General features: G+C 42.5%; 1 protein-coding gene across 4 annotated transcripts in view; it reads right to left on the reverse strand.

Annotated features, from left to right (window-relative positions):
- The window catches only part of LOC132389679 (tandem C2 domains nuclear protein), a 104,651-nt gene extending 81,967 nt beyond the window's left edge, over nucleotides 1-22,684 (reverse strand). For 2 of the 4 annotated variants that reach the window (XM_059962260.1, XM_059962233.1), the window contains exon 1: nucleotides 22,540-22,684. The gene's annotated coding sequence lies outside the window, so the exon portion shown is untranslated. Of the gene's footprint in view, nucleotides 1-11,020; nucleotides 11,315-22,427; nucleotides 22,448-22,539 lie in introns of those variants that run through there. The other 2 variants (XM_059962257.1, XM_059962242.1) reach the window with 2 other exon arrangements.
- Nucleotides 22,685-24,641: the final 1,957 nt, after the last annotated feature.

Below are 24,641 nucleotides of genomic sequence, written 5' to 3' on the forward strand. Positions count from 1 at the left end.
AAGTTCCCCTCCCAGCATTCCATCAGCCTTCGCTGCTTTCTTCATGAACTGATTTATTAAACTCATAACCTATCAAAATGAAATCTGAACTCAGCAGGTTTTAATCAGTTGACCAAACAAGATTAAGAACTTCTTTTTTCATCATATAGCAATTTTTTTTTTTAAAGTTTATCTGGAACTACTGCTTCACTCTCCTCCTATACTGTAATTCCATATCACAATCAGTGCTCGGTAGCGTAGCAGTTAGCACAGCACCATAGAGTACAGTTCAATTTCCGCTGCTGCGTATAAGGAGTTTGTACACTCTCCCCATGACCGTGTGGGTTTTCTCCTGGTTCTTCAGTTTCCTCCCACAATCCAAAGACGTACCAATTGGTAGGTTAATTGGGCATTGTAAATTGTCCCGTGATCAGGCAAGGGTTAAATGAGGTGATTGCTGGATGGCGAGGCTCGAAGGGCCAAAAAAGCCTATCCCACACTGTATCTCAGTAAATAAACAAACTCAAATATACTCAGCTCGACAAATCCTTGTGATTTCCCTTCAGTCATTTGTACTATACTCTCTTCTCAATACCCAATGACTCAAAGAATGGGAAGAACACTAGTTCAAAATCAAAAACTAGCTAGTCAGTCACCAGCACAAAGCTTCAAACTGCTGGGACATCCCAACCCTAACTCAACTATATCTGAGATCACGTGGGAAAGTACTCCTCCCAAGCGGAGTCATCCAGCTATCCCAGCATTTCTATGGGATACAAAGAAAAGCAACATGAAATCTGCCCTTCTCCTGCAGGACTGTAATACTACGGGGTATATTGCACAATTTCCAATGAATTTAAAACATGGATTCAGAAAAAAGCTTGTCCTGTCATATACATTTTATTGAATCCAAACCATGTTACTATTAAATGTGTGGAAACTTCATACTGCATGGACTAGACTTGTATCCAAAAGATAATTAAAGGTTTGAATTGTAAGCATCAGTGAAGATTTCTCAGATAGAAGGTACCAGCAGACAGATTGTACTGAGATTTGAGGAGATCCCCAGAGATGTAACTGTACCTAGGTGGTAATGATAGGGGCTTAGACAGCAATGCAGTGGGGCTCGTACATGAGGGATGAAGAATAGAGAAGACAACAAAAAAAAATTAAGAGTTAGAAAAAAGTTTATTCATTCTATGCACTTTGTCCATATTGCGTCAGCAATCATCAGTACTTTAGACATGCTGAGAAAGTTTTCAGTAGGAGTTTGCCCAAGTACTTTATATTCACTCAACAATACTGCTGATTTCCTGCACATAATGGATACTTGAGCAGTAATCTTATCAGAGAATTCAATTGACGTCAAGCCGCACAAACAAACCAACGAGAAACAGTCATCTGAATCCTGAAGAACGATTACAGTTTAGATTTCCTCTCGATTTCTGCCTGAAAGCATTATCAATTGTTATTTTGATAAGTGTGACTCAATTAAAAGCTAACATGTCTCCGAGGGAGGAGACTATGACCTCAAAAGTTGCTGCAGGTATCCTGATGGAGTGCTCCATTTTTAATGGTTGGTGATTTCAAGTCAATCATTAAACTGAAACCTAATTTAGTTCCATAGGTGGGCAAAACAAAATGCCCCAAAGCACAAAGTTAGAGTATAGAAACAGGCCTTTCAGCCCAACTTCTCCATAACTAACTGGGTGAGTCCCATTTGGCTTTCTTTAGCCCATATCACTTTTTCCAAGGATAGGACAGAATTTTCTCTGGACTGATGAAGGGTCTCAACCTGAAACATCAAATGTCCACTTTCCTCCACAAATTGGGGAACCAATTTGTTGAGCAACTTTGCTCCACTGGCAACTGGGAGGATTTCCCAGTGGCCAACCATTTTATTTCCATTCTCCATTCCCATTCCAACATGACCCACTCTACTGGCCTGATGAGGCTACTTTCAGTTTGGAGGAGCAACACCTCATATTCTGTTTGGGTAGCCTCCAAACTGATGGCATGAACATCGATTTCTCCAACTTCCAGTAATTTCTCCTCCCCCTCTATTCTCTTCTCCTCGTCTGCCTATCACTCTCCCCCTCTGGATCCCCTTATCCTTTCCTTTCTCCCATGGTCCATTCCCCCTCCAATCAGATTCTTTCTTCTTCAGCCCTTTACCTCTTCTACCAATTACCTCAGTACTTGTGACTTCATTCTCCCTCACCCACACACCCACCTACCTTCCCTCTCACCTGGCTTCACTTATCACCTTCCATCTTGTCCTCCTCCTCCTACCCGCACCACCTTATTCTGGCTTCTTCCCCCTTTCTTTCTAGTCCCAGTGAAGGATCTCAGCCCAAAACGACAACTGTTTATTGCTTTCTATAGATGCTGCCTGACCTGCCAAGTTCTTCCAGTATTTTGTGTGTTACTCTGGATTTCCAGCATGTGCAGTATCTTATACTTATTATTCCTCCATATGATGGTTCTGCGCATCTTTTGCAAGCAATATCTCATTTATAGCTAAGAGGCTGGAGGAATGACTTAAATATTACCTCACAGATCAGATGTGCTATGGTAGGAAATTCTCTGGAGGTCGGATAGATACACATCTGGCCTCTTGTCCAACCTACAGGCTCAGATTCCACATCTGGCCTCTTAATATTATGACAGTGCAAACCCATTATGGCACCGTTAACTTGAACTGGCCTGCTATACAATTAAAAATGTAAGCTTACCTAAGTTTACCTACATTACTGAGTATTTATGTTCAAACTTGCAGAAGCCTAGGAAATTTAAAATTTTAAAAAATGGTCAAAATAAAATTTATTTTATCTTTGTAGGAATCCCAACAGAGTGGTGCCTCAGGATGTTGTTGGAGGCCTCACGGCAGTGAAATGATCAAGATGGTGCACAAGCATTGAGTTGGAGTGGGAGCAACCCATCAAACTTGGTACTACAAACCTGAATAGACTAGATTATTGTCTTATACAGCAGGGTACCTTCAAACTGCTTGTCTGCACGTAGCTCACAGAGTAAAGAGTCTGGTAATAAGAAATACAACAGTGAATGCAGAGCTGTGCAAAGATCGAGGACATCTTCAAAAAGGTAACATCCATCACCACCCAAGACATGCCCTCTTCTCATTGCTAACATCAAGGAGGAGGTACAGGAGCCTGAAGATACACACTTAACATTGTAGAGACAACTTCCGCCCCTCTGCCATCAGATTTCTGAATGGACATTGAACACATGAACACTACTTCACTAATTAATGTACATAAATATATTTTTCTTATTGTAGTTTATAGTATATGCTATTTATTGCACTGTAATGCTGCCACAAAACAAATGTGAAGACATACTGTATGTTAGTGATATTAAACTTGATTCTGATTGAGGTGTAACCTGGAGCAGTTCAATAAAAAACAGTACTAACGCAATGATAGCAGAATAACAGGGTTAGAAGTATGTGTACAATGTGGCAACAGCACCAGGAAGGGAATGTTAATGGTGATTGGTTACAGAGTTTGGTGGCAATGCGGAAGAAACTGTTCTTATGTCTTGAGTTTCAGATTTCAAGAATAAGAAAACCCGTTGAAGGGTCTCAGCTGAAAACGTAGATAGTTAATTCATTTCCATAGATGCTGCCTGATCTGCCAAGTTCCAGCAGCATTTTGTGTGTGTTTCTCTGGATTTCCAGCATCTGTAGAATCTTGTGGTTATAAGATAACCACTGAAGTAATCAGCTCCTAAAGTGGCACGAGCAAGTGTCGGATACTTGCGAAATGTACCAGCAAACCACTCAGTTCAAGAGCAATTAGGAAAAGCAATAGTTCTTCAAGATCACTGAAGATCTTCCTAACAGTAGAATGCTTTTTAAAACACATTAACATGAGTTTTTCCACAACAAAAGGCAATTTTTTTTTTAAATTCACTCACAGGACGTGGCAAATCTACTGTTAATTCTCCATCCCTAATTGTCCTTGAATTAAGCAGTTTACTGGACGGTTTCATAAGGAACTCAAGTTCAAACGCACTGACGTGAGTCTGCAGTCATATTTAGGTCAGTCTGGCTACGAACAGCAGCTTTTCTTCCCTAAAGAACTTTGGTGAACCTGATGGGTCATTTAGTGACACTCTGAAGGTTTAATCATCACCACTCAACATTCCGGTTCCACTTAATTTTTTTTAAATGAACTCATTTCCTTTTCTACCACAATGGGATTGATTTTTTATAAACATACTCACAAGAAACACCAATGCTGTGATGTCTCCACGACAAAGGATAGCTAGTAAAAAAAATCTTCATTAATGTCTTTGCTAATCTTTGGAGGTGGGGTGGAGACACGTCTCTACCAAAGGAGGTATAAGGCACTCCTTCCCTCCGCTAGCCTGCAGGTCACCCTTGGGCAAGGTGTAGCACCTGCTTAGCCCCACCACCCCCCAATCAGGGTCGTGTGAAGATATTGGAGCAGATGGCAGATGATCGTCTGAGTGGCTGGTGCAGATCACAAGACCTTGATTATGCGACCACTGACAACCATATAACCGTATAACAATTACAGCACGGAAACAGGCCATCTCCGCCCTTCTAATCCGTGCCGACACTTACACTCACCTAGTCCCTCTGGCCTGCACTCAGCCCATAACCTTCCATTCCTTTCCTGTCCATATACCTATCCAATTTTACTTTAAATGACAATACCGAACCAGCCTGTACCACTTCTACTGGAAGCTCATTCCCCAGGGCAGATAATTGCCAAAGAGTATTGATAATTGCTCGGGTCACCAATCTTGTAAAGACACTATCCAGAAGCCAGCAATAGGAAACCTGTTTCTGTAGAAAAAATTGCCAAGAAGTCATGGTCATGGAAAGACCATGATAACCCACGTCATTCAACACCGCACATAATGAATGAATGAATCTTTAACCACAGTCATAAGATGAAGGATAGTTTAAAGTCAGAAAAACAAATAATTTCCACTTTTTTAATACTTTAGAAAATAAATAAAATGAATTTCATGTAGGTTTCTGATTTTAACTGTCAGCATTTTACCTCCATTATTTTTAACTCAGAGTAGTTTATATTAAGTCACCAATTGCTTGTTCCAATGGTCAATTAAATGCAACAAGCACAACAGCATCAATATTTGGGTTAATTACAAGCAATTAGGCAGATTGCTGGCCAAAACTTTAATTGTTTCCTCTCCCTACAGATGCTGACTGTCCTGCCGATTATCTGTGTGTTTCAAATTTCAAACACGTATATGTCAAGGTACGTATATGTCACCATATACAACACAGAGATTCAATTTCTTGCAAGCATTCGCAGAAAGAAATACAATAGAATCAATGACAAACCGCACACGTCAGAGACAGCCAATTGACCAATGTGCAAAAGACAATGATCAACGCAAGTGAAAAAAGAAAAATAAATAAATATCATCCAACAAATATCAAGAACAGGAGCTGCAGAGTCCTTAAGAGTGAGACCATAGATTGAGGAATCAGTTCAGTGCTGGGATGATTGAAGTTACCCCCTCTGGTTCAAGAGCCTGATGATTGAGGGGTAATAACCATTCCTGAACCTGGAGGAGTGGGACTGGAGCCTTCTGTACCTCCTGCCTGATGTCAGCAGTGAGAAGAAAGCAAGCCCTGGATAGTTTTGTTTTCATTTCAGGTTTCCAATAGGATTTTGCTTGTCTTAGAATGCATGAGTCTGACTTATTTATTTTCACTAGAGTTGCTTCACATCATTAGAAGCTGCATTATGTGATTCTTAATTGCCCAGATACTCTCCAATTCTATCCCCCCCCGCCACCTTCACCCTTTCACTTTACAAATACTTTCCATAAAAATATTGATAATGGCATCTGAATCATTTCAGTGGGGAGCCATGATGAACAAAGGGATTAATAGTGCACCTCCTTATTCGGGGGGGGGGGGGAATTCAAGGATAGGAAAGAAACAGGTAAATTACACAAATTAGATACAGAAGCAAGTGCAACAAGTGAAGAAAAGTTTATTGAATAGGAAAAAAAGCAAGGAAATTTGCAGAAGATGGTTTTATTTAAGTGTGCAGAGTGTGATTTCACAATTCCTGTTTTTTCCTTTCTGAGTCTCCACATTGAATGTGCATAAAGCTGATTGTTAACCAAAACGAGCTTAGAAGGGATAATGGTGCCTAACAGCGACTTGTTTGCTTGCATCTTCAGAAACAGCTCTATTTCCACCTTTAATATCTTTATTTTTCCCTTTCAGGGTTCTTTTGAAGACCCTGACCTGGAGTTACATGCTGACTACGGTTCTTTGAGGGAATGGGACCTGTTTACAGGGTTCCACCACTGGCCGTTATTTAACATGCCAAGGGTTTGCCCTGAGAGTCTCACTCGTGTTTGGAAGCCTAAGATCCTGGGGCTCTGGAGACGGGCGGATCGAGGGTCAGTGTCACGGCAGGAGACTCGTGTGTCGTCAGGGAGGCCGGAAAATCTTTCGCTGAGGGCCCGAAGACCCAAGGTCTTCGCAATCTTTGGACACAGAGCTCGAAAAAAGTGACAAAATGGATCTTTAACATCATAAACCAGTGGGTTGTTGTTATGTCACCTGCTCGTTGTGAAAATGGGGGACTCCTCCCTCTCCCTTGCCAGGGAGAGAGAGAGAACCTGTGGTATGTCGAATGTCGGATGAAACGCGAAGCCTTTGGGGTAACTTTGGTCTGTCTTTGCTGTTGTTTGGCACACGCTTGAGCTCAGTAATGGTACCAATGCGCCTCTTTTTGCTGGTGGGAGGAGGGGGATCATTGCTTACTGCTGCTTATGTGCGGAAGGGGGAAAACTGGGGAGGGACTTCGGGGTCTTCACATTTAATTCTTTGAGGCATTCCTCTGTTTTCGTGGATGTTTGTGATGAAAAAGCATTTCAGGATGTATATTGTATACTTTTCTCTGACATTAATTTCGACCTTTGAACTTCCTATGCAACTAAATGCTAACATTTACAGAAGAGGCTCAGGGCCAAATACCCTGACTGGTCAAACAAAACAGTAACGGAAACAGCAATGACGAATCCTTCTACATCTGTGTGCAACAGTATTGAAAGACAGAGATGGAGGACCTTCATTGCTGCCCTAAACACCAGCAGTCAGTAAGCTGGTTTATAGAAGAACAACATTTGGAAATTAGCTTTGTTTGTCACAGGTACATCGAAACATACAGTGAAATGAGCAGTTTGTGTCAAATCGAATCAGTGGGGATCGTGCTGCGCAGTCTGCAAGCGTCACCATGCTTCTGGGCGGAAAAAGAAACACAACGGCATCGTGTTTCTTGGCTTCTAACATGGAGTATGTTTGCGAAAATTTGAATCCTATTGTGGCTGCATTGGAACTAAATTCTTTTTTTTAAAGTGGAACTGAAATAAAAGTATCAGATTGTCATTAATGACCACAGCTTACTATCGCTAACCATACATCCTAACCAGAGCACCCAGAGGAAAGCCACATGGTCACATGTAGTGGTGGGAATTGAACCCTGAATGGTGATCTCTGGTGCTGTAATAGCGTTATGCTAATGACCATGCTACCATGCCATGCCATGCCATGCCAGCCTTTTCCCATTGGGTACCATTTGCTTCTCGAGCGCAAATGCAAGGAGTTCATGAATCCCTGAAATCAAGAATGTGATTCGGGATTTGTGAGGAGTGGAATGTCACTATTTCCAACAATTATTCATTTGTAGCAATACTGGTCCATTGCAGTATGCCGGCGTTTCTCCAGCAAATTCTGGGACAATGTACTGCTTTCATACAACTACCACCTTTTATTTTGCCAGCAGAGATATTACTAATCATGTCAAAGTGACTAATATTGCCATGATTATGGAAAATACAAGGAAAGAAGACTGACATTTTATAAACATAAAAGATTCTGCAGATGCTGGAAATCCAGAGTAACATACAAAATGCTGGAGGAACTCAGCAGGTCAGCCAACCTCTACAGTGAGGAATAAACAGTCGACATTTTGAGCTGAACCCTTCTTTGGGAGTGGGAAGGAAGAGGGAAGAGGACAGAATAAGTTGAGGGGAGGGGAAGGAAAACAAGCTAGAAGATGATAGGTAAAGCCAGATGGGTGGGGAAGGGGGGGTTGATCTAAGAAGCTGGGAGGTGGATAGGTGGAAAAGGACTGGAGAGTGAATCTGATAGGAGAGTGGAACACGAGAGGCAGAGAAGAAGGAGGGCACCACGGAAGGCGATAGGCAGGCGAGGAAAAGAGGCAAGAAGCCAGAGTGAGGAATTGAGAAATGGGGAAGGGGAGGGGGGATCAATTCCTGGAAGTTGAAGAAACTGTTACAGAAATTGAAGTTGAAATATTAAACATTTTTATAATCAGGTTTTTTTTTTAGGTTAAGAGCCACTTGCTTTCAACGACATTACTAATACATCTAACAGGAGAGAAAAAAAAATCAGACTGTACATTAGGAGGCCTTTTTCCCATCCGCTCAGTCGTTGGGAGTCACTCACAGTGGAGTGACAACCCCTGGAACCCTTAACAACCACTTGTCCAGTGCATCACAACTGAATTATTAATGTGTGCAGGAGCTGACTGCTTTTGGAAGGGTCGTGTGAGCATTTTTAATAATTATGAGAAGGGGCATCACACACACACACAGAAAACCTCAGGTTAAACTATTTTACTCAAAGTGACATTTGAGGGGTTTGTGAAATGCCCTGTCAGCCTACTAAACTCTACAGTCAAGTTCTAACCTACTCAGCCTACTCTGTAGTTCATCTGTTTTTAAAAACACATGGAGACCAAATCGTACACAATTGTAAACAAAGTCTGTTTCAACCAGACTTATAATTGTAGTAATTTGGCTTAACACACAGCAAGTATTTTATCTCACTCTTATCTGGTCAATGCATTCTCCTTACTCTACCATCATCTCCCTACAACCCCCTACTTCTGTCTGGTCACATCTCTTGCCCCAATATTTAAAGTTTTCTCAGAATTTCACCCTGACCCCATTATCACCCTTCCTTGCCTCTCACTGAACACCCAGCTTCTCTGTCCAGCACTTACCTTATTTGAGAAATATCCTACACAGAGTTATTGCTGCTACTGATAAGCTAATCTCAGGGAGGGCCTCCTTTTCTCACTGTGAATTAGGCTGGCTTTTCGAGCTAATGAAAACTCCTATTGACTGTTGCAGAGTTTAGGGAAGCATTCACCTAGGCAACCAGGAGCAAGGGAATGTTCCATCAACATGGAACCAACAGCCCCCTACAGGCAGCTCGGACAAAAGTGTACAAACCAGCAGTACTGGGGAACGATGAAGACTTGGGAGTCATAGCCTTTCCGGGCAGAGTATAATATTACCTGCCTGTGACCATTAACTACTCATTACGGGGAGAAGGCAGGAGAGTGGAGTGGAGGAATAATAAATTAACCATGATAGAGTGGTGGAGCAGACTCGATGGGCCAAATGGCCTAATTCTGCACCCATGTCTTATGAACAGAAGACACTGTAGAGTTGAGAATACAGCTCAGCACATTACTGCCTCCCACCACCATGGACTGTCTACACTTCTCACTGCCTGGGTAAAACAGCCAGCTTAATGAAAGACCACACACACACACACACACACAGGACATTCTCTCTTCTCGCTCTCCCCCTACCAGTGGCAGAATATACAAAACCCTGAAAGTGCATACAGCCAGGCTCAAGGATAGCCTCAACACAAGAGTATTGAAACGTTCCTGTGTTGTGAGATGAACTCGAGACCTACCTGCCTCATTATGACCTTTCACCTTACTGTCGCCTTCTGCTGCACCTTTCTGTAACACCTGATTCTGCATTCTGTTATAGCTTTCCTTTGTGCTACCTCAAAGCACTAATGTGATAGTATTATCTGTATGCATGGCATGCAAAACAAAGATATTCTGTGCATGTGACAATAATAAACCAACCTACCTGGTGCTTTCATACTCACCGCTGCCTGGGAGGATTCACCAGCATGACATCCCTAAAATACTAACCTCACCCTTCTCTCCCCAGAAAAGAAACTTTGTTTACTTCTATACACTTTGAAACACTTGGCCCATGGGTACAACTGGTACCAAGCACCTGGGTGAACCTGTTCAGCGGAATGGCACCATCATTGCAAAAATGGGGACACCAACACCCAAAGGGAAACTCTGGTGATTCATCAGGGCTGACACCAAATGTTAGCAGGCACCAGGTATGAAGATACCAAGCTGAATTAATCACAGAGTAGGACAGCACACAAACTGGCTCTCTGGCGCATCCAGTCTGCACCAAACTATAATTCAGCCTAGTCCCAATGACTGCCAGCTGGACAATACCCCTCCCACACTCATCTTAAAGGTTACAGATGCGCCCACAACCATTTCCACTGGCAGCTGCTTCCACAAACCCACCGTCCTCTGAACCCCTGATGTTCCCCTTAAATATTTTTCCTTTTACCCTTAACCCTAGTTCTAGTCTCACCCGACTTCAGTGGGAAAAAAAACCTGCTTGATTTGCCTCTCATCATTTTAGATGCCTCTGTCAAATATCCCCTCATCTCCTACACTCCGGGGAATCAAGTCCTAACATATTCAATCTTCCCCTATAACTCCGGTTCTCAAATCTAACAGTGAGTTCTCTTAAAATTCTAGTTTGGTCCCCGCAGGTGCTGCCTAACACATCGTATTATCACCACATTCTGCTTTGATTGTTAATTTCCCCGCACTGATTCACACTTGAATCTTCAATCCCACAACAGGGGACCAACTTTTAAACTAGAAATAAACTAAGGAAGTTCGCAGAGAAACATTTGAGAGTAGATGCCGGCCTGGGTCCTCCCCAACAAAAGCCACAAGTCGACGGCTTGTAAGAGAAGTTATGAAAGAGCCAGTTTGCTGCACTGAACTAGGAGACGGACCTTATCGAACTTGTCCAAGTCCCGGAATGTTTTGTACGATCAGTGGGAATCAATCACACACACACACTTTAACACCGCTCACTGGCAGAGGTGGACACTAACCTGGCTTCACGAAGACTGCCTTTGAAACAATGTACAGTTGCTTTGATGATCAAGATTATAAATTTGGGGGGGGGGGGGGTCGTTAAACTTTTCACGTCAGCTTCCCCGAATCCAGTAGTAGGAGTTTAGATTTGTCTCGCTTTCCGGCACAGGCAGCCGCTGTGTGGGATCTGCTATCACAGACCTTGTCGCCATCCCGGTGGCCGGGAGACCGTTCCTTCGCCTGGCCTCATTCCTCCTCCCGGAGTTCAGCAACTTACACGCTCCTTACGCATCTGCTTTATCTTCGTCTCATCGGCAGCAGCATACAGACGTCCGCTGGGTCCTAAAGCTCCTCGGAGTTACGTATCACGGACCTATTAACCCTTCTAGTGCCAGACACGGCCGCTTTGCAAAATTGCGACCCATAAATATAAAAATAGTCATTTTAATAGATAACTCAGCCAACATATCCAATTTATATACTTTCTAATTCGCAAGCAAATGAAAAAAAGATGGCCTAACCTTTCAATTTAATGTCAACAATCTCCAGCAAGTATCTTGTGCAATGCGCATAAATGGCTGGAGGAACTCAACAACTCAGGCAGCATCTGTGGAGAGAAATATCAGTCGGCATTTTGCGCCAAGACCCTTCCATCACTCGCCCTGTCGATTTACCTTCAGAGATGCCGCCTGACCTGCCGAGTGTCTCCAGCATTTAGTGGGTGTTGCCCAGATTTCCAACATCTACAGAATCTCCTGTGCCTCCAAATATCTTGTTCATTTGCGCAGTAAATGTCATTATCTTAAAAAATAAAATTGCAAAGCACCCGTGAATACTGAATCCGGAGCTATTTTATATATATAAAAACGCTTTTCTATTAGTTTTTCGGATCAGAGCATAGTAAATAGCACAACAGATAGAGCTGCAGCCTCACAGTTCCATTGACCCCAGTGTGATCCTCTCAGGTGCTGTCCATGTGGAGTTTGCATGTTCTCCCATTGACTCTGTGAGTCTTCCATGGGTACTCTAGGTGCCAGATCTCAAAGATGGAACGTGGCAGGAAAATAATCTACCCAATTTGATCCTTTGGTTGTCCATGACCATGATTTCTTTTGGCAAGTTTTTCTTCAGAAGTGGTTTGCCATTGCCTTCTTCTGGTCAGTATTTCTACAAGATGGGTGACCCCAGCCATCAATACTCCTCAAAGATTGTCTGCCTGGTGTCAGTGTTTGCATAACCAGGACATGTGATATGCACCAGCTGCTCATACCACCCTATGCCACATGTCCCTATGGCTTCTCGTGACCCTGATGGGTGGGGGGGGGGCGCTAAACAAGGGCTACACCTTGTCCAAGGGTGACTTGCAGGCTAGCGGAGGGGAGGAGCATCTTACACCTCCTTTAGTAGAGATGTATCTTCACACCGCCACCCCGTAAACGAGGGTAGGGCTTTCACAGTGAATGGTAGGGCCCTGGGTTGTGTAGTAGAACAAAGGGACCTGGGAGCACAATGCACAGTGCTGTGAAAGTGACGCCACAGGCAGACAGGGTGGTGAAGAAGGCATTCGGCATGCTGATCTTCATCAGGCAGGGCACTGAGTACAGAACTTGGGATGTAATGTTCCAGTTGTACAACACCTGCAATATCGTGTGATCTTGGTTACACGTAAAGGAGATTTACAAGAACATGGCCAGAACCCGAGATGTTGAGTTATAGGGGGAGATTGGGAACACTTTGGCTGCAGGTTGCCATCGCTACGGGATATGAATGTGTCCAGGACAAAGAAGCAGGCAGGAAAAATCATTGCAGACATGATCTGCCATCAAACTGCCTCTTCTTAAAGCTCCCTTCTGGGAAACAAAAACTTCACACCACCTTAAAATGTTTATTCCTCCAGTTAATCTGATCAACCATTCTTTCAGCCACCCCCCTTCTATCTATTACCTCAGTCACCGCAATGCACAGTAAACAACTTAAACCACTTTTCATATGCTGTTTACATTGTAAGTACATGCTGCACATTTTGTTCCATATCTGTTCTTTAACCTCTAAATTCCATATTATTGTCTATTATTTGTAAATGTTGACTATTGTTGTGTTTGTTGCATGTCGTACCAACACACTGCGGCAGATTCCTAATGCATGTAAATGTATATGGCAAATAGAGTTGAGACTTGATACTTTGGTGCTCATAGTGCAGGAGACTGATGTATAATCAGAATCAGATTCAGGTTTATTATCACCAGCACTTGATGTGAATTTTGTAACTTAGCAGCAGCAGTTCAATGCAAAACATAATCTAGCAGAGAAAAAATAATAATAAATACAATAAAGGTAATAATAAGTAAACAAATAAATCAATTACGTATATTGAATAGATTTTAAAAAGTGCAAAAACAGAAATACTGTATATTTTTTAAAAAGTGAGGTAGTGTCCAATGGTCATTTAGAAATCGGATGGCAGAGGAGAAGAAGCTGTTCCTGAATTGCTGAATGTGTGCCTTCAGGCTTCTGTACTTCCTACGTGAGGAAAGGGCATGCCCTGTGTGCTGGAGGTCCTTAATAATGTACGCTGCCTTTCTGAGACACCACTCCCTAAAGGTGTCCTGGGTACTTTGTAGGCTAGTATCCAAGATGGAGCTGACTAGATTTACAACCTTCTGCAGCTTCTTTCGGTCCTGTGCAATAGCCCCTCCATACCAGACAGTGATGCAGCCTGTCAGAATGCTCTCCACGGTACAACTATAGAAGTTTTTGAATGTATTTGTTGACATGCCAAGTCTCTTCAAACTCCTAATAAAGTATAGCTGCTATCTTGCTTTCTTTATACCTACAACTTTATAAATTCATAAGGGGCATAGATAGGGGCCTGATGGGCAAATTCATGCTGAGGGAATGGCTAGGGCAGCTACATTAACAACATTTAAAAGACAATTGGTCGGGTTGGGAACCCCCGTATCTTCATCTGGAGTATAGCATTCAATATTGTTCATCCCATTACAGGAAGGATGCCGAGACTTTGGAGAGGGTGCAGAAGAGGTTTATCAGGATGCTGCCTGGATTAGAGGGCATATGCTATAGAAGCTAGACAAACTTTGGTTAGACCATAAGACATAGGAGCAGGATTAGGCCATTCAGCCCGAGTCTGCTCTGCCATTCCATCATGGCTGATCCCAGATCCCACTTAACTCCATACACCTGCCTTCTCACCATATCCTTTGATGCCCTGACTGATCACGAAAATTTAACCTTCCGCCTTAAATATACCCATGGACTTGGCCTCCACAGCAGTCAGTGGCAGAGTATTCCACAGTTTTACTACTCTCTGGCTAAAAATATTCCTCCTTACCTCTGTTCGAAAGGGTTGCCCTCAATTTTGAGGTTGTGCCCTCTAGTTCTGGAAATCCCTACCATAGGAAACATCCTCTCTATGCCCACTCTATCTAGCCCTTTCAACATCTGGTAGGTTTCAATGAGACCTTCTACCCCTCCACGTTCTTTTAAATTCCATTATCAGCCCAAAGCTGCCAAATGCACCTCATATGTTAACCCCTTCATTCCCAGAATCATCCTTGTGAACTTCCTCTGGACTCTCTCCAATGACAACACATCCTTTCTGAGATATGGGGCCCAAAACTGTTGACAATCCTCCAAGTGCAGCCTGACTAGTGTCTTATAAAGGCTCAGCATTATCTCCTTGCTTTTCTATTCTGTTCCCCTTGAAATAAATACCAACATTGCACTTGCTTCTTTAACACAAGCTCAAACTGTAAATTAACCTTTTGGGAGTCTTGCACAGGACTCCTAAGTCCCCCCGCACCTCTGATGTTTGAATTTTCTCCCCATTTAGATAACAGTCCGCACTATTGTTCCTTTTACCAAAATGCATTATCATACATTTCCCAACACTGTATTACATCTGTCACTTTTTTGCTCTTTCTCCCAATTTGTTTAAGTTCTGCTGTAATTGCATTGCCTCCTCAGCACTAACTACCCCTCCACTTATTATTCACAAACTTTGCCACAAAGCCATTGCTTCTATTATCTAAATCAATGTGAAAAGCATTGGTCCCAATACTGACCCCTGAGGAACACACCATAGACACCTGCAGCCAATCAGAAAAGGCCGTTTTTATTCCCACGCTGCCTCCCGCCTGTCAGCCATTCCGCTATCCATGCCAGTACCTTTTCTGTAACGCCATAGGATTTTCTCTTGTTCCCCCTATCAACCGCCTTCTTAAGATCCAGGTAGATGATATCCACTGACCCTCTTTGTCCACCCTGCTTGTTACTTCCTCGAAGAACAGATTTGTCAGGGAAGATTTTCCTTGACAGACACCATGGTGAGTTTGACTTATTTTATCGTTGTTCTCCAAGTATCTGGAAACCTCATCCATAACAATAGACTTAGGGTTGTTTCCTTTGGAGCAACGGAGGAGAAATCAGTGGAAGTTTATAAGATTATGAGAGGTGTATATTGACAGCTGGTATCTCTTTCCCAGGGGTGAAATGTCTAACACCAGAGAGTATGTATTTCAGGTTTGAAGAGGTAAATTCAAAGGAGACGTACAGGGTAAGTCTTTTTACACAATGAATAATGGGTACCTGAAATGCACTGCCAGGGAAGCTGGTTGGGGTAAATGCTCTGGCAGCATTCAAGATTTCCAGCATCTGCAGATTTTCTGGTGAACAATAAGTTTAGATAGGCACATTAATGTGCAGAAAATGTGAGGATGTGGACATTGTGTGGACAGAAAGAAATGTTACAGTCTGATTTTGGTTCTTTGCGGGAACGGGACCCGCTCTCAGGGCCTCACGACCAGCCGCTTTTTGATATCCCAAGGACTCAGCCTGGAAGACGAGCACACCTTCAGGGTTCCAGGGTTTTGTGGCTTTGGGGACATGCTGGGGTCCCTGACTGGAGCATCGTGCCAGAACACAGCAGCAGCGGGCTAGCTGCCGGTGGTTCTGTGCCCGGAGATCTATACCTTTCTGGTGCCCACTCTCCGGGCGCAGAGCTCGGAAAAAGCGATAACAGACTTTTAACGTCATAAATCAATGAGTTGTTTGTTATGTCTCCCCTCTCGCTGTGAAACGGAGACGCCTCTTTTTCTCTTATTAGGGAGAGAGGCAGAGCCTGTGGTATGTTGAATTACCAGGTGAACAAGTAGTTTTTGGGGTGCTGCAAGTCTGTGTCTTTATTGATGCTTTGCTGCACACTTGAGTGCTCAGTGGGGGGTGCTGATGCTTTTTTGCTGGTGTGGAGGGGGGATCATCGCCTTGCTGCCGCTTGTGCGTGGGAGGGGGGAATTGGTGGGGGGCTTTGGGGTTCTAATGTTTAACTGTCATTCATTCTTCGGGGCACTCTCCTGTCTTTTGTGGACGTCGGCGAAGGAAAAGAATTTCAGGATGTATATTGTTTACATTTCTCTGACATTTAATATGCCCATTGAAACAATGATAAAACCACACTTGGGAGTTTTGTCTGTTTTGCCCGCCAGCTCATTCACTTCTAACATGTATACCTCACGTTCCTTGGTGCCACCCTTGTAAGTCTCTGTATCCTCTCCTGTGTTATAAACAGAACTGCACCCAGTGATCCAAGAATGACCTGATTAAGGTTCAGTGCTGGTTTAGCATCCCTAACTTCCAGTTACCACACTCTAGGAATGAATTTTAGTGTTCAATTTGCTTTTTATTTAACCACCTTACTAACCTTTGGCACAACTTTTAGAGACAAATGTATTTGTATTTCAGGGGCCCTTTGTTCCACACTGCTCCACCTAAACTCACATCTAATAAAGAATAAATAATCCAAAGGCGGCTCCTGCACTAGAAGGTTTCCAGCACACTTGTGGAGGATGCTTCGGCAAGCTTGGAGTGGATAAAAGCCCAACGTTGGGACCCCAATGTTTCAAGTTACTCAGCAGTTCCCCTACACAATCCCTCTCTCTTCCCTAATGTATCAACTTACATCCCACTCACAATGCTCATAACCTTTGTCCAACCTGGTCCAACCCATCAATCAAATCATCGCCCTTTCCTGATTGGTGATTGCATCTTATCACCACACCCTCCATTCCATTTCAGCAATTGCAACATCCTCTCCACCCCAACCCCCTGAGCCCCAAATAATCAACATGCCCCCTGTCCTTATATCTTTCCCCTCATAATCAATTCCATTTTTATTGCCCATTGTTGGTTACTGCATATGTAAGTACTTGAAGACGTTCTGTTACACTTTTTGTATGGGATTCATGCTGCAATGCTTACAAACCCAGTATGACAACCCTGGTGTACATAAGTTCTCTTATCAGGACTACTAATGTCTCCCAACTTTCATTACTCATATATCCTAGAATACTTGTATTATGTCATTCATCAGTGGAATTCATTGTTTTAAGCTTCAATAATTCATGCAATACTTCCCTCCCAGCTTTTCCAACCTGTTGCTGCTGGGCCCTCCATGTTCTCTATTCTGAAATTCAAGTAACTCACTTCTTAACAAACACCACGTCTACTTCATCCTTAAAAACACAAAATGCTGGCAGAACTCAGCAGGCCAGACAGCATCTATGGGAGGAGGTAGTGACGACGTTTCGGGCCAAAACTCCTGATGAAGGGTTCTGGCCCGAAACGTTGTCACTACCTCCTCCCATAGATGCTGTCTGGCCTGCTGAGTTCTGCCAGCATTTTGTGTTGTTATTTTTTTCCAGCATCTGCAGATTCACTTCATCCTTATGTCCTTTTAACCTGATTTGGCTTCTTTCAGCTGGAAAGTCCCATCATTCTAGTACTTAATTTTGCCCTTCATATTCCTCTCTATTTATCTTCCAGCAATCCTGACAAGTTCTAAAAATATTCCTTTAAGGTGAATCTGTTCAGCATCCTTTCCAACTGAATGTCCACCTCAACACTGAACTGATTCCACAACCTATGCAATAACTTTCAAGGACTCTACAACCGACATTCTCAGCATTATTTATGTATTTATCTATCTATCTATCCCTATATCTGATTAATTATTTTTATATTCGCACAGTTTGTCTTCTTTTGAACATTGTTTTTGTATTTGTGTGTAGTTTTTCATTGACGCTTTTGTACTACTTTATTCTACTGTGAACGCCTGCAAGAAAATGAATCTCAGGGTAGTAAATGGTGACATATTAAGTACTTTAATATTAAAATTACTTTGAACTTTGAAACGTGCACCATGCTGAAGTGGAAATTTACTGATGTTCCTTTTTGTATCTAGGTCTACATTCTGGCACACTCTCCTCGACAACATCCGAAATCAGATCAAGAGGGTAGCTCAACACCACTTTCCCAGGAAGAAATGTATAGTTGACACACTTTAAGTTTGCTTCAGCGTGCACGGTTTTGCCTCGACTAAAAAAACCTGTCATTCAGAATGGAGTTGAATCAAACAGAACTGGGAAAAGGTTTTCTTGCACTGTCAATCGAAGCATTTCTCTCACACCTCGGAGCTTTCAGCACATTTCCAGAGCATACTCTGACATGAGATGCGGTCGAAACAAAAGGACAGAAGTAAGAAAAGGCACAAGCTGCAAATTAACAATGAAATTACTGTTGGTTGCCCATCATATCCAATAAGAAGGCCTGTCTGGGAGAGGTTTTGAAGTGGAAAAGCCGTTGCACTGGGGCAGCTCCACTCTCTCAATCTCAGAAGTCCGGGTCCAGTGGCATGATTAGTCGTTGCAAACTGGGATCTTCCTTGGTTGCAGTGGCTGTGTTCTATGCCCTGTCATGCACGTCGCTCTCCACAAAGTATTGCAGAGCTGCCTTGCTGGCCATTGGATTTCACTGTGGATCTCATCCATCCAGTTCGCCGGAGCTGACTTTGCATGCTAGGACAGGCATGTCCCTATCTCACTTGGGTATAAGCCCACTGCCTACTCTCACCTGGTTTAGACCGCCTGTCGAAGCGGTGTACTGCAGTGTGGCTGCAGTCACATGCAAACAGCTACTTGGAGCCACAGGTGAGAGCTAAGTGTCCGGTAGACCCAAAGGTGAGGGAACTGCCCTCAGAATGGACATGACAAGTCCTTTTGCCACAGGGACTACCCATCCCTAGACACCCCATATGTTCACTTATTCATTTGTTATGTGCCATGTCGTATGACGTGAGTGATCATGGGCTTTCCATGACCATGGTTGTCATTGGCAAATTTTTATACAAGAGTTGGTTGCCATTGTGTTCTCTGGGTGGTGTGTTTACAAGACAGGTGACCCCAGCCATTATCGAAACCCTTCAGAGATTGCCTGCCAGGACTTGTGGTATGCACCAGCAGCTCATATGAACATCCACCACTGCTCCCACGGCTTCACGTAACCCTTCAGGGGCTAAGCAGTTGCCACATCTTGCCCAAGAATGACCTGCAGACTAGCAGAGAGAAAGAGTGCCTTACATCTCCTTTGGTAGAGACGTTTCTCCACTCCACCACTATGCACTCAAAAATAAAAATAAATATAAATATATTACAAAGGCAATTCAACCCACCTATTGTTGCCTCTGCCCTTCAGCAGCAGAGTATTCAAATATAATTGAACTTCCATCTCTATGAGGTAAGTCCCTATGATTTCTGAAGCTTTCTTTCACTGTAACAAATAGTACTCTATTCTCCATATACAACAACACACAATTAGCAATACACTGTGGCAAAATAGCCACAAGGCACTTCACTCAAGCCTTTCAACTAATGAAATTCTGTTTAACAAAATGTTTTATTGACTTTTTACAAGATTTGAACACACAAATTCAGGAAAGGCTGTATCTGTAAATATTTAAATAACCATTTCTCAGATGTGTTTACTCAATTCTCAATAAAAAAAAATTGTTTACCACGTTCAGTTGTAAGATTATTATCAAAGTACATATATGTCACCATATACAACCCTGAGATTCATTGCCTTGCACGCATACTCAATAAATCCAGTAACCATAATAAAATCAATGAAAGAGAACCAGAGTTCAAAATACAACAACCTGTGCAAATGCAAAAAGAAAGAAATAATAATAATAATAATAAATAAATAAGCAATGAATATTGAGAAAATTAGATGAAGAATCCTTGAAAGTGAGTCAACCGGTTGTGGGAAGAATTCAGTGATGGAGCAAGTGAAGTTGAGTAAAGTTATCCCCACTGGTTCAAGAGCCTGATAGTTGAAGGGGAATAACTGCTCCTGAACCAGGTTCTATGAGTTCTGAGGCTCCTCTACCTTGTTCCTGACAACATACCTCCACACCTGGCAACATACTTGTAAATTCTCTCTGCATACTTTCAATCTTATTTACATCTTTCCTGGAGGTTGGTGACCAAAACTGCACAAGATTAGGCTTCACCAATGTCTTATACAACTTCAACATAAGATCCTATCTCCTGTACTCAATTTATGAAGGCCAAAGTAGCAAAAGCTTTCCTTGAAACCCTATCAACCTGATGAAAGAATGAAAGGGAAATTGATGGGAATGTGAGAGAGAATAAGTTGCAGAACTATAGGGAAGTAAAGAAAAAGGCAATGTGACTAATGGGATTGCTCTGCTAAATGTTGGCATCAACTCAATGGGCTGAATAGCCTCCTTCTAGGTGTAATGAGTAAATTACCCTGAGAACTCCATGGGAGCCAGCACTGGGAAATCAAGCACAGTATTGGATGTATGGTTAACCCATGCCCATTTGACCTGATGCAGAACAATCCAAATGTTAATTCTTATCATGCTACTTGCAATAAAATAGATCACGCTGGACATATTCAGCGGTTTTAAGAAGCCAAGGGGCAAGCGTGGACAATTCTGAGATTAAGTGGAAGGCAGCAGGGACTGGGATCATCAGACTATTTATTTATTGCCATGCCGAATGAAACAGGCCCTTCCGGTCCTTTGAGCCACACTACCCAGTAATACCCCGATTTTAACCCAAACCACGGGACAATTTACAATGACCAATTAGCCTATCTACCAGTAGGTCCTAGGACTGAGAGAGGAAACTGGAGCACCTGGAGGAAACCCACGCGGTCATGGGGAGAACATACAAACTCCTTACAGGCAGCAGCGGGAATTGAACCCAGGTCGGCTGGACTGTAAAGAAAGCATTGTGTTAACCCCTACGCTGCCATGCTGCTCCAAGGACTAGGCAAGAGAAATATAAGTTTAATAAAAATATCAGAAATAGTTGAGCATTCTGCGTTTTACAATCTGCTTACTTCTACTCTTCCAGTTCCACCAAAGATTCATTGAAACTTTAACTCTGTTTCTCTCTCCATACAGATTTTCTGCTCTGTAGAGCTTTTCCAGCATTTTCAGTTTTATTGCAGATATCCAGAATTTAGGCTTTTTAAAGCACAATGTGGCATTACAAAAGCAACATTTTTACAGTGGGTAAGTACATGGTGGTATAGAGGGCTATGGTTCAGGTGTAGATTAATGGGACTAGCTAGAAAAATATGATTTCTGTGCTATAGTGTTCTGTAGATCTATGGCTCCATAAGTCAGGCAGCATCAATGGAGAAGAATAAACCTCCTGATGAAGAGTTTCAGCCCAAAAAGTTAACTTTTCTTCCTCTCCATAGATCAGGGGTTCCTAACCTTTTTTTAATGCCTTGTGGCCCTACCAAAAGGTCTGTGGGCCCCAGATTGGGAAACCCTGCCAATTGGAGAAGAGAGATTTTCTATTCACAGGGCTCCAAGAATCTTCCAGTAACAGTGTGAGGGGATCAATGCCAAATGCGAAGCTTCAAGAACATTGTCCAAATGCTGCAGAGAGGTTAAAGACCCAGAACCTGCAGTCAAGGTCAGTAGGGATATCAAACCTCACTTCCTATCTGCTCACTTGACTCACACACTAAGCTTCACACCACTTTGCTCTCCTAGCAGTAACTTCTATTGATTAAATAACATTCATAAGCTTCACCACAACCTCAAACATTATCATGAAACCAATCTAAAGAAACATGTTTTCTAATGTCTCTGCCCCAAAGTCAATTAAACCTGATAACGTTCCTGTGGATTGCATTAGGGCATTGACCTAGGTCAAAAACGTATGTTATTATTATGCCATTTTTCAAAGTTCAAAGTACATATATTATCAAAGTATTTATACTCTATGCAACCTTGAGATTCATCTCATTACAGGCAGCCACAAAGCAAAGAAACCCAAGAGAACCCATTAAAGAAAGAAAAGCATCAAACACCCACTGTGCAAAAAAAGTACAAATTGTGCAAACAAGAAAGAGAAAGCAAATAACATGCAGAACTAAACTTCATGGAAGAGGGTTCAGAGCCATGAAGCCAATCAACACTACAGCCTGTTTAGGAGCCTGTTAGTTGTAGGCCACAGCCTCCGTTCAGTGCAAAGACAAGCAAACCTCACCAAGTAGCAGGTTGAACACCAGCCTGTCCCTCACCTCCAGCACCAAAACCCTGACCTTTTCAATGTGGCCTGGCACTTAAATCAGTCAGATAATAACTCATTCCTCGCTCTCAGGCCTGGGTCCTGGCATTTCATCTCTGCCTCACCTTGGTTCTACCGCTTGGAATTGGCTCCAAGTCCACTCCAGCAACATCGGCTCATTCCTCACTCCCCGGCCTAGGCCCTGCTGCCTCAGTTTGGCTCAAACACGTCACTCCGCCACAACTGTCCTGTGACTCTGAGACTTCAGTTCACACCACAAAAACGCTAAGTCACACAGGCAGTTCAAAGTTCAGCTCCAAAAGGGAAACTACAAGCTATTCACTGCAGTGGTTGTTTTCCAGAAAAAGTGTGATTAATAGAAAAACCAGTAGTTTTGTTTGCTGCTTGTAAGGCATTGCTGTGCTTCACCAGTGCCGTCTTAAACCAGAACCATGTGCTCCATATGCTAATCCTCCTTCATTTAAAGCAGAGGTTCCCATCCTGGGCTCCTCAAACCCCTTGCTTAACGGTGTTGGTCCAAGGTATAAAAAAAAAGGTTGAAAACCCCTGATTTAAAGCCAAAATCCTCCTTGAAACTGTTCTTATGTGTAACTTCCAAAGAAGTGTGTGGAAACACAAGAAAAGACCTATAAAAGTGCAACAATTCTCCCAGTGTGCTGGACGATGTCTTTCAAAAGTTCAAAGTAAATGTATCATCAAAGTATGTATATGACACCGTATACTATCCTGAGATTTATTTTCTTGTGGGCATTCATAGTAGAACAAAGTAGCACAACAGAATCAATGAAAAACTACTTTGCTGAATCAATATTATCATTTTGGAAACCTGCTACAATTGACCACAAAACAGCTCCACCAAAACTGTAAGTAATTTATCTCCAATGAAAGAATCTAAGACATAACGGTTGCTTTTTCTTTCCTTTCCCAGCTCCTTCCTTGTTTTGTTCACTAGTTTGTGGTTTCTGTACTCATTTACCTGGATTAGAAACAGTGAACTTAAAATCCCCCTGCTGTTCTATCTACCAAAGGTGAGGCCTACCACATTCGTGCTCTCTCCTTTGTTCACACACTATTTATTTTTCTTAGATTTGATCAAAAACATTTTGAAAATAATGTTGTAATGTTGAAAATAATGGGTAAGCCTAGTAATTTCTAAGGTAAGGACATGTTCGGCGCAACTTTGTGGGCCGAAGGGCCTGTATTGTGCTGTGGGTTTTCTATGTTTCTATAAGCATATAATGTAATAAGCATATGTCTTTAATTCTATTAGTATTACATTACTTTCCACTGCCCACACCATTGGAAAAGCCTTCCATTATTCCAGAATTTTTGTTTAAGTGCATTAAATGCACTTTTCTGACCCTTGCCAACGCACAATCGGTTTACACATTACACAGGCCAAAAAATTGAATGTACTGGTCTCTGCTGCCATTGAACCATTTTGATGTACCTTATCACACTTCATTGTTCTACACTTTCCTTCCCCCACCCCACCACCTCACCCCACTTTTACTCAAGCCAACTTTCATCTCTCTCTTTGCCTGTTCAGATAAGGGACTAGAGCTCCTAATCATTGACTATTTCTCTTTACATAAATGCTGACGTTTTCTAACAGTTTTGTTTCTCTTTCAGATTTCTAGCATCTGCAGTGTATTTGATTTTCATAGGTTCCTACAACACCCTTGATCATCCATGGCCTTCATAGCAAATGGCATGAGGATTAAGAGACACAAGAGATTCTGCAGATGCTGGAAATCCATAATATCACACAAAAAAATGCCGGAGGATCTCAGCAGGTCAGGCAGCACCTATGGAAAGGAATAAACAGTTGAACTTTCAGGCCGAATTCACCCTCCCTCTACATTGCAGAGGACTGCACAGTCAGGCAGATCAGGAGGTCTCTGGAAACGCTGAAACATCGACATCAAGATGCCGCCTGACTTGCTGAGTTCCTCCAGCATCTTGTATGTGTTACTAGAAACTTATTGATATGCCTGTTGTGTATTTGATTTTTCAATAATATTAGAATAATCATATATATACAGTTAAATTAAGCATTCTTGTTTGTTTAAATAATTAAATACGGCTAATTGCATACATCATCATGCTACCATGTGATACATGGGGCACCTCACTTACAGTAAACCCATAGTTAGACTCACATTTTAGACTCCTGTGCCTTCCTTTGAATTAGTTTAATGTTTTA

The sequence above is a fragment of the Hypanus sabinus genome, chromosome 2 (assembly GCF_030144855.1).
Source record: "Hypanus sabinus isolate sHypSab1 chromosome 2, sHypSab1.hap1, whole genome shotgun sequence".
NCBI lineage: Eukaryota > Metazoa > Chordata > Chondrichthyes > Myliobatiformes > Dasyatidae > Hypanus > Hypanus sabinus.